Source organism: Zingiber officinale, chromosome 4A (genome assembly GCF_018446385.1).
Source record: "Zingiber officinale cultivar Zhangliang chromosome 4A, Zo_v1.1, whole genome shotgun sequence".
In the NCBI taxonomy this organism is placed as follows: domain Eukaryota; kingdom Viridiplantae; phylum Streptophyta; class Magnoliopsida; order Zingiberales; family Zingiberaceae; genus Zingiber; species Zingiber officinale.
The window spans coordinates 78,608,438-78,618,212 of record NC_055992.1 but is presented as its reverse complement, the minus strand read 5'-3'; the positions used below and the strand labels follow the sequence as shown (position 1 = coordinate 78,618,212).

The 9,775-nt window shown below is 39.9% G+C and overlaps 1 non-coding gene across 1 annotated transcript; it reads right to left on the bottom strand.

The window, feature by feature from the left end:
- Positions 1 to 9,413: 9,413 nt before the first annotated feature.
- On the bottom strand, positions 9,414 to 9,519 carry LOC121973929. Its single transcript, XR_006109833.1, has one exon. It is a non-coding gene; the product is annotated as a small nucleolar RNA R71 (small nucleolar RNA).
- Between the last annotated feature and the right edge of the window lie 256 nt (positions 9,520 to 9,775).

The window sequence follows — 9,775 nt, the reverse complement described above, 5'->3', positions numbered from 1 at the left end:
CGAAGGTCCGTAGTTCGCTGCGATGAGAAATCGAAAGAGGGTGGTGCGTGGATTGGCATTCGGCAATCAGAGGATAAGGAATTGGGATTTTAGGGGAAATCGCAAGAAGAGGCAGAAAGCTCGGGTTCGGTGGCCGGCCGAAGCTCGATCGCGAGAAGGATGAGAATCTCCACGCCGCGATAGGGAGAGGAAGAAGGGAGGCTCAGCTGATGGTGCATCAGGCCTCGACGATCGATTCCCTTATGGCGTCGTCTGCTCCGATCTCATAAGAAGGAGCAGAGAGGAAGAAAGTCGAGGGCAGGGGAGGAGAAAGAATCGGGAGAGGAAAATAAAGTAAATAAAGCATAGGCTTAAATTATTAAACCTTTAAGTTAAATCATAGATCAACTCCCTCTTGATTTGGGTATTCTAAAACAAGCCTTTATTATACCCCAAATTCATCCCCTCAAAATGGGTCATACGGACTCCGTTTAAATCTCGAAAAATTTCTAAAAATTTCTAAAAAATCCAATAAGATTTTTCGTCCAATAATATTTATTATTTTAAATTTGCAGTATCTTACATTCTCTCCCACTAAATAAAATTTGGTCCCCAAATTTACTAGTCAACTCAGGGATCCACACCCAGGGGTAACAACTAAACAACATACTCATATGCCACTCACTCCATGTATCATGAACAAATCTCCAACCCTAAAAGGTAACTCTATGGGTTATGAGCTCACCCTACTTCTGCTACTCCCATATTGTTACCTAACCAATATTGGATAAATCAACTACCTCTGAGATCCATAATCCACTATCAGCATATCCTCCAACATTTGTATAAAGCACTCAAACTATCCATCAGTCTGAGGGTGAAAATCTATACTAAAGTGAAGCTCCTAATCCAAAGTCTGCTGTAACCACAGTCAAAATCCATATGAAAAATCGCAGATCTCCATCCAATATAACACTTAGAGATATACCATGAGGTCCGGTAATCTCCCTAGAGTATAATCCTGCTACTCAATCCAAAAGAATCCGTCCTACAAATCAATAGGTAGGGAGCAAAGTTGTCACCCAACAATGATTACCCAAACCAAAATATCCTCTCCATGTCTTGGATAATCCCGCAACAAAATCCATCAAACATGCTCCCAACTCCACTCTAGTACCTGAATCGACAGAAACAATCCTGCTAGTCTCTGATATTCGGCTTTCACTTGCTGACATGCAAGACATCAAGCTACAAAATCCGTGATGTTTTCCTTCATGTCAATCCACCAAATAAGAACATCCCAAATCTCTATACATCGAGTGTCACCCGAATGTATCGCAAATCCAGATCTATGTGTCTCCTGCAGTAACTCCTCCCGGATAAGAAGTGACTCAGAAATACACATAATCTCCCATGGAGATAGAGAATCTAATTCTCATTATACGAGAATTCTAACTACTGGCATGAGACTACTCCGTTCATGCTATATCAGAACTGCACCAAACCCCAGGTACGATACATTAGTGTAGAGTACAAATCTGTCTACACTAGAAAGTACCACTAAGACAGGTGTAGCTATCTAAACTGATCTCGCAAGCATATATCCAGAAAAGTTTCATACCATTGCTAGACAGTCCAGTCAACGACATACCAATGCTAACGAAATCCTCAATCCAATCTCCAGCAATATCTAGCAAGACTAAAGGAACAGCGAGTCTCTGGTATAGACTACGACTACTCCTAACTGGTAACAACTTCTATCTCTAGTAGATCTACGGTATACTCCTACTGGTCACCTCGTGTCCTAGTAATCTCATAGAAGACAATCACAATACGCGCTACTGAACTTCGCATATAGATGTCCTCGTCGAAACATCTCTAGATCTATGCGAAGATAGTGTACGTGATCCACCTCGGATCAGAAATAGATCGCAACATCATCAATGAAGACAATGAAAACTGATCCTAACACCCTAGGGATACCAAATACAGTGAGTCCATATAAACATCTAGGTCACTGTAAGCCTAAATGATAAAACCAAGGACTCATAATGTACATATAACAAGCTCACTCAACCGTAAGATCCCTGACAAATCTATGATATGAACACGAACTACAAATCAACAAATCCATAAATATCATACATGTGCTACCCTCCATATCACTATCAACATCAAGCGCCAAATAATAGATCATCCAACCAAATATTCACCAATAGATCATCAACACATAACATATCACCACACCTGATCTCACAATATCCACCAATCACCAATCATCCTCAATGTAAATCAATCATACCAGATAGTATCCTAAACAATGATAGAGGAACACTAGATACATCAAGGATATCTAACTACATCCGATAGATCTATGAGTCGGGATCTCCCATAGAGCAACGATAGGCGAGTCTACTAGTCATCACTAAGTCACAATCTGATCTCTAAACAACATTCTTTTGCTTCTTCCTTCACGTGGTACCGGGTCACGTGAAGGTTAAGCAATCAACTTCAACTCCCTCACGTCAGTACAAATCATATATCCAATTGTACTCTCCAAGTCATACACCCTAGTAACAGCTGTATATCATAAGTGTTAAGCAGGTAGCTTTACACTTTTCCACACCGTGGGATATCCTTTCTGAATGTACCTGCTAAGTCATGCAACTAGGTATAAACAGTCCATGGTCAAAGTCCCCATGGTATAGGATACAACAATTCTCTACAGACTGACCAAGCCGAAAATGGTATACAACTAATTCAGTCTTCTCTACAATGGTGCAAGTCAAAATATTTAACCACGCACGAAATAACCCAAAGATAAGAATATCTAAAAATAGAGTAAGTCGGTCCCCTACTGGTCGGACCAACAAAATAAATCGGTCAACTACTATCTGATCCAATAGGAGTAAATCAATCATCCACTGATGAAACTAACTAGTGTAAATCAATCATCCACTGATGAAACTAACTAAGGTAAATCGATACCTAACTACCTAAGTCAACCAGGGTAAAACGGTCCTCTACTAACCGAACTAACAGGTGTAGATCAATCCTCTACTAACCAAACTAACAGGAGCACAAAACCAACTAAAATCAGTCAAACCAGGTAAATCAATCCTAAAATGACTGAACCAACAAGAGTAAACCAATTCTCTACTGATCAAATCAACAATAGTAAACCAGTACTCTACAAACTGAGTCAACATGAGTATACAAATACCATCCACTACTCAACTAATAATTACAGAGACTAGGATGTGACTCTAACTCTCAACGAACTAGTAGTAGAAAACACAAACTACTAGTAGTATGATATGACGAATCCCCTGAGACTGTAAATCCTTGATCTCCAGTAGGGGCAACCGTGATCAGTGATTGACCCAACACATGAAATGTATGCAACAGTCAACTAGACATGTACTAACAAGAGAGTACTAATGCATAACATAACAGAACAACTATGCATATACTAACAGAAACGTAAGATAACCATATGCAAACATACCTCCTATAGCCTGGAGATGTCCCACTTCTACCTGGTCCCAAAACCAGAAAGGTCACATCAAGAAAATTGAAACACAAAACCCCAAAACACAAAAGGCAGGCATCGTAAACCTGCTTTGATACCAAAAATTGGTATCAGATAAATCTCAAAAATCTAAAATGCATAGCAAGTATCGCAAACCTGCTCTGATACCAAAAATTGGTATCAGATTAAGTCAAAAACAGGACATGAAACAAAATAGGCATCGTACCTGCTTTGATACCACTAAATTGGTATCATATTAACTCAAAAACGGAACATGAAACAAAACAGGCATCGAACCTGCTCTGATACCACTAAATTGTCACGCCCTCAAAGGAGTCCCAGCCAGACAAAAATCCGACAGTATCTTCCCTGTACGGGTGATAATATGAAACATACATACAAACTAAAATATACATCAGCCACATACGGATGGAATACTTACACAACCACGCAGTTATAATCACAACCCACTTGGCTGGAATGAAACAATCACAACCACGTAGTTATATATAAAGCAACCCACACGGTTGTACTAAAAATACAGCGAAAAAATGATAACGGAAAGCCCACACAAACAAAACAACACACTGCTAGCCGGCTAGGCTTCATACAACAACCACAATAATAAATACAACAACACATCAAATACAGCAAATACCAAATACAAATAAAGCATATACAACACCAAAAACGATCGTCGGATGTGACGTAGGACCCGACAGACAGGATGCTCCGAGCGACACTCCAACCATCTACCTGAAAATATAAAGATATACATGCGGTGGTGAGTATAGGTAACTCAGCGGGTAATAGACAAGATAGTGCATGATCTATAAACAAATATGGAGACTCAGAGGAACTTGTCCCAGGACTTGATCCTGGATTAGTAGTGCGGTTTAAAAGAAAAATAAAATACAATCTCGAGTAGTGTTGTATCGTCTTCGAGAAAAGAATTTGATTACTAAAAAAATTGGATCGGAAGACGACAAGAATACCGATTCCGATCGACTGAAAATCACCACAAAAAATATGCTTGATTAGTTGTCACGCCCCGGGAGAGTCCCTGCCAAAGGAAATTCTGGCAGCATCTCCCCTGTACGGGTGACAATCTGAACCATTTCTACAGACACAATATACCTCAGCCACAGGCGGCTAGAATATACACACAACCATGCAGTTTATATGCAGCCTACTCGGCTGATATAATAAAAACACAACCACGCAGTTATATGTAAATCTAACAACCCACTCGGTTGTACCAAAACCAAACACAGCGGAAATACAATGGACAACATATACAAACTAAAAGCGAAGACTGCTAGCCGACTAGGCTTACACCCACAACAAAACAACACTCTAGAAACAAACTAGAACACAAAGCTAAATACATAAATTTTATATACCAAAATAAAAATAAACAAAAAATGAAGACAGGTCTTCTGATGTGACATGGGGACCGGCAGGCAGGATACTCCAAGCGACCCCATAAACAATCTGGTACCTGAAAAAGATAATGTCCATGGGGGTGAGTTCAACAACTCAGCAGATTCCTAGTTGACATGTATAGTAAACTATAACAAATAGTAATAACTATGGAGTACAGTCTCCTGGATAAAAGCTGGAAGATGCATAATAGAAAAGGCTGAAGAGAACCGTACTCACCAGGGCCTCCTATTAGAATAGTCAGGTCGTCAGACCAAGAGTATCATAAATCCTGTATGCATGTCAAACATATGTATCCATCCAAATGCAGCATATAAGTGCAGCAAACACAATCAGTAAATGCATAAATGCGTATGATGCCAATGACATGTCCTGGTCACCCCTACTGCCAGTCAGCCGTCTCACACACGATAGTGAGACCGAGTGGGTAGGGCTGTGACAACCATGCACTCTGCCATCACTACTCCTGATGAGTGACATAGTGGACGGGATGCTGTCAGAGTGCACCTATCCTCCTACCCCAAATCATAAGTGGGGGAGCTCAATGCTCTCATCTCCCTGAGCCAGTCCAGAGGAGGGATACCTGACGTGCTACCACGCTGTGTGACACTACCCATAAGTGTGCCAGCGGAGCACTGACAGAGCACCTGCTACAACACACCCTGCCTGAATATACCACTAACCCATGAGTGGTGGTGTGTGCATATCCATGTAACTGGCGATGTGCTCAACAATAATGGAGTCGACTATCGCACAGCAATCATGCGAGATGATGCATGACACTAAGCATGACAATATCCTGAACAGCATAGCAATATCCATATATATATAAAATGTGTATCGTAGCATCGATGGTCAAATCCGAAGATCTAAGGTACACAGGTTGGGTAGGGTATAAAAACCTAGTCTGGTATATCAAAAGGCATGGTATGTCATTACCTCTATGATCATAAATAATCTAAAGGGTATAAACATGAAATGCTAAACAGGTAACAATCAAAGCATGCTCAGGTAATAGATAATGACATACTGATGCAGATATAAACATAACTATTACTAATTGTTAAAATCTACTAAGCATATCAACATGACATATCAAAATAGATAAGTCAAAGTACCCGCCTCCAATAGAAAGGTACAATCTGGTCCAAATCTGACGTCGAGATACTCGTCTCGCGTTAAAGTCCTGTAAATCAATATATACATTTTATTTAGCTATATTCAAATGAATTAAAATAGCTAAATAAAATCTCCAAAACTAATTTAGGGTAAACCCTTATCACATAACCATTATCCTACCTAAACAAAATCTAACGATACATTAGGGTTAGTTACCTAATCCCCAATCTACCATTAGATCAAAAATCTAAACTTAATTCTATTACACATAATTCAATATATATACCTAAATTAACTGTTCTTGTTAACTCTGTTGATGATTCCAACTTCACATAACAGTACCTCACCTTCTGAAATCCACCTTACTGCTCGAATCTCACTTCACAACCAGATCCACCAAACCCTACACATGCTAGACCAATTCACTGAATGAATCAAAAAGATGAGATCACTAATTCAACCATTCATTCCAATAACAACCTAATTCATCTTACCTCTTCCCCTCTACTGGTCGGAGGTGATCAAGGATCCGGCGACAGTGCTAGTGCACGGGTGCGTCGGCGGTGGATCGGTAGTGGCACGACAATGACGCTAGGGCACAGGGGAGGGTCGGTGACACTGCTGATCAGAGAATAAGAGGAAGAAGTGGTGGCGCTAGGGCAGAGGCATCGTGGACCAAATCCAGGGCAAACTGAAGAGATAGTGGTCAGCGCTGCTCCGTTCAGCCTCAGGTGGTGGCGGCTCCTCGTGCGGCTCAGGAAGGAGGAGGAGAGGTGATGTGCGTAGATTTTATATACTTTTATGCATGTTTTGACGCACATTTACATACTTTGAGCATGCCTGATCTATGCATTTTTGTACTTCCAGCTTTCCTTTTAGCATATTTACTCTTTTTGTTCGGAGATATGCTCTTGTGCATTTTCTGTACACAGGAGTCAAATTTGGTGAAGATTCTACATCCTTCGACAAATTTATGAGGAAAGCAAGCGAGAAGGCATTTGGCCGTGTACCAGACACGACCCTGCATTGGTAGGGAGCTCTGGCCGTGTGGAGTTCAAAGGTCGTGTGGCAGCAACAGCAAAGGAAGAAGGCATGGCCGTGTGAACCTCACACGACCGTGCCAAGTTTCAAACAAATCAGAGTGAAGACCTTACATGGCCGTGTGGATCTACATGGCCGTGTGAGATTTCTAGAAGTCAGAGGGGCCTTGGCCGTGTACACCACACGGTCGTGCAAGGTTTCTAGTGAGCAAAACATTCCTGGTCGTGTACACCACACGACCGTGCCAGGTTTCCAAGAGCTGGAGCAGCCCAGGCCGTGTGGATCTACACGACCGTGCTTGGGAGTCTTGAAGGGAGTTGGTCACGGCCGTGTACACTACATGGCCGTGTGAGGATGGCAGAGAGGGGAATGGAGTAGGTTGTGTGAACCTCACACGGCCATGTCTCGGGGCCGTGTGGCGCCCAAACTCCACCTCTATATAATCCTACCTTCAAGATTTGAAAGGGGATCTTCTCCCCTTTGGGAGATAGCAAGATTTGGTGGATTCCTCCCATTCTTAGGAGGATTTCTGGGCATTCCAAAGAAGGATCTTGATGAATTCGACTCCGAGAGCGAGGATTGGATCCGAAGATTGGGTTACATTGGAGATAAGATTTCTTTCTCTCCTCTTCTCGGATTTGGGGATTAAAGAAATGCTTGTAATATTCTTTTCTTTGGAATTCTTCCTTCGATTTATGGAGTAGTCTTCTTGTTTCTAGGATGGAGGGAGTATTTGTAAGATAATTTGATGTAAACTCTTATGGATTTGCCATTTCCTTGTTTCTATGATGTTGCCCTGTTTTGTATCAATTGGATCTTGAATGATTGTTGTGATTAAGGCTTAATTTCTCATTCTTGATTGATTGTTTGGATACCTTATGGATCTTGTAGAGATTATCGCTCATTCGATTATCCGAGGGAGGCATGTGACAGGTGCATATCCCGTGTAAGGAAGTTTGAGAGATAACCTTGAAGGGGAAATGAGATTATTCAAGAGGGTAGGATAGATTTTTTGTTTAATCTTTGTATCTTAATGGGTTGAGAAGTTTCAAACTTCTATGTTGATATCCGAGGGAAGCATATTAATAGGTGCAATCCTGTGTAAGGACAACGTAGGTTCATATCTAATTGATCACATTTGGGTACATATTTCAGTCCTAGGCCGGTTATCTATTGCAAGAGAGAACCGACGACCTTCTACAAATATTAGGACAATTGAGGAATAGGATTTGGGAAATCATTTACATTGGGGAATCTTACAAAGAAACCGAAATTCCTAGAACATCCTTTATCTTAGACCAAAATCTTGTTGTTGACCGACATTTGCATGTTTGCATTTCACTAGTTTTCATCTTAACTTTTGAAACTAAAAGAATAGTTGTTTAGCTAATTCATTTTGAGACATTTCTAGTGCTTATTCCAGTCCCTGTGGATACGATAATCTTTTATATTACTTGCGATATTTCCGTACACTTACGGAATAACGACAAGTTTTTGGAGCCGTTGTCGGGGACTACGCTGTAACATTAGAGATTATCAATTGAGTTAGACTAAACATAACATTTCTTTTCTTTTCATTTGTATAGTTGTAACTAAGCTTTAGAATTCTATTTTTCTATTATATCTTTTCATTTCTTATCAATTCTTTTTGTTGCAATTCTAATTCTGCATTTTTCATTTCTAACATTCTAGTCTAACTTTTCTCTGTTTTTCTAACAAGATTGATTAGCATATGAATTATTTTAGACATTTTTCTTTTTACTTTTGTCTTCTCCTTCTTGTTTTCATTATGCACTTTCTTTCTTGCAATTTAAATTTTGCATTTTCATTTTTGCTTTTCATATTGCATTTAATTTCTTGTCTTTGATTCTTCATTTTTATTTTTCTCTAATAATTTTTTCTTCTTGAATATCCATGAGCACTAACATGTCAAGCATGCCCATGAGAAATTTTTTTACACCCTTTTCTGCAAGATTTTTATCTCCCATTGTGCAACCTCAAATTGAAGCAGAAAGTTTCCAACTAGACCCAGAGTTAATTTTCATGATACAAGGTCACAAATTTGGAGGAGAAGTATCAGAAAGTCCTTATCTGCACCTTGAGATATTTTTAGAGATTTGTGATATGGTGAAATGTGAAGGAGTGTCAGCAGATGCAGTTCGATTGATGACATTTCCTTTCAGTATCAAGGATAAAGCAAGGACTTGGTTATATTCTCTTCGTCCTCAAAGCATCACGAGTTGGGAACAATTGGAGAAGCAATTCCTAAATCATTTTTTCCCTCCAAGTAGAACAATTTATATGAGGAATTGTATCACAAATTTTGCTCAAGCATATGGAGAATCGTTATTTGAAGCATGGGATAGATTCAAGAGTGTTCAAAGACAGTTCCCTCATCATGGTTTTGAAAAATGGTTGATTCTGCACATATTCTATGGGGGAATTTCTTTCTCAGACAAGAGTTTATTGGATTCATCAGCTGGAGGTTCTTTTATGGATAAAAGTGTAGATGAAGCTTATTCATTAATTGATTAAGTGACATTGAACCTCCATGAATGATCGAACAAAAGTTGGATAGAATTTCCCTTAGATATTCAAGAAGTGCAAGCCATAAATGTAAGAGAGTCTGTCAAATAAAATGCAGTTCAACCACCCAAAAAT